Source organism: Tamandua tetradactyla, chromosome 5, assembly GCF_023851605.1.
Source record: "Tamandua tetradactyla isolate mTamTet1 chromosome 5, mTamTet1.pri, whole genome shotgun sequence".
Classification (NCBI taxonomy): domain Eukaryota; kingdom Metazoa; phylum Chordata; class Mammalia; order Pilosa; family Myrmecophagidae; genus Tamandua; species Tamandua tetradactyla.
This window is the reverse complement of record NC_135331.1, coordinates 143,853,809-143,855,207: the sequence shown is the minus strand read 5'-3', so window position 1 is coordinate 143,855,207 and position 1,399 is coordinate 143,853,809. Positions and strand designations below refer to the sequence as shown.

At 37.4% G+C, this 1,399-nt stretch overlaps 1 pseudogene; it reads right to left on the bottom strand.

Annotated features, from left to right (window-relative positions):
• On the bottom strand, positions 1 to 440 carry LOC143682787 (dynactin subunit 5 pseudogene; annotated as a pseudogene).
• Between the last annotated feature and the right edge of the window lie 959 nt (positions 441 to 1,399).

The following is a 1,399-nucleotide window of genomic DNA, read 5'->3' as shown; positions in this document are numbered from 1 at the left end:
CTAGCTCTTGGTGACATCAATCATCAGCTTGCTGGTATACTTCGGGAGCTCCCTTGAGAAGAGTCTTGGGTAGTCTGAGAAGAAGGTGAATGGTGTTGTCAAGAATTTTGCAACAGTCCTTCAACACACAGCAGCACCCAATCTCGCAGTTCAATGTGAACATAAGAACCAATCTGAGCTGTGTTGACCACATAGTATTCCTCAATAATGACATGGACTCCAATATGTTAAGAACAGAATGCAACACCTTTGCTGAATTTCTTGAATGTTGATCTTATAACTATGACTTTTCACAACACAATGGTTTTCACCACATTTGCCAGATCCCCCCCATTCAGAATGATGTCCTGTTGTCCACACATTACTGATTGTCAACTAACTTTTCCAGATGCCATCTCCATGTACTCGGACTTACTGTAGAGCAGCTTACCCAACTCCATCACCACCGCTGCCACGACTTCCTCCAGCTCTGGCGTCTATCCAAATCTGTCTGGCAGGGATTCTGACTACTTCTGATTGTGTTTTGAGAACCAGAGTTCTCAGTGTGAGCAAAGGAGTTAAGCCCTGAATTTGAATTGGAAATTTCAGTATGAAGTTCTAAGATAGTGTAGTTATCTAAATTCTGTACTTCTGTAGAAAGGTCTTGCAATAAAGACCAACCCAATGGCAATGAACATCCCTAGTGCCCAGACTGTGGCCTTGAAATCACAATGAATTTTAAAAAATAAAAATTAGGGATTTAAAAACCATTGTTATAAACTCACAGATTTAAACATATTTTATGTGTTTAATCCCCTTGCAGTTATTACTCTTATTGATGCTCGAAATGTCCTATTTTTTGCCAATTACCACATGATGTATTGGTTTCCTATCCCCTATGATCCCTCAAACAACTTATTATTTTGAAAACTGATGAATAGAAAGAATCAAGTATTTTTCCTGCCTTTCCTACATGAACTATTCCACTGCGCAGTAGATGTTGGGAAGTTTATGTTTAAAGAAGTATTCCATCTGGTAATTGAAGGAGTGGATAGATTTAGAATAACATCATTTTGCAGTTCCTAGTGTACTGATGGATCTGAAATGAACTATCACAAACAGACAATTGGCATTATTTGCTTTCTTATGGAAGAACACAATACAACCTGTTGTCTTGCTTAAAAACAAACAAATCTAAACTGATTAAGCCTCTAGATCAGTTATCAATTTAAAGGAACTACAGAAGACTAAAAAACATTTCAAACTGCATCATGATTATATGATCAGCAAAATATCAACTGTAGGAAAATTCAGAGGTCAAGTACCTGTTTTTTTTTTTTTTTAAAGACTAAATTGCAGAGAAAACTGAGTATGTGTGGGGGGGGCAGGGGGCAGTATATAGATGAAAAGAAACTTAAAA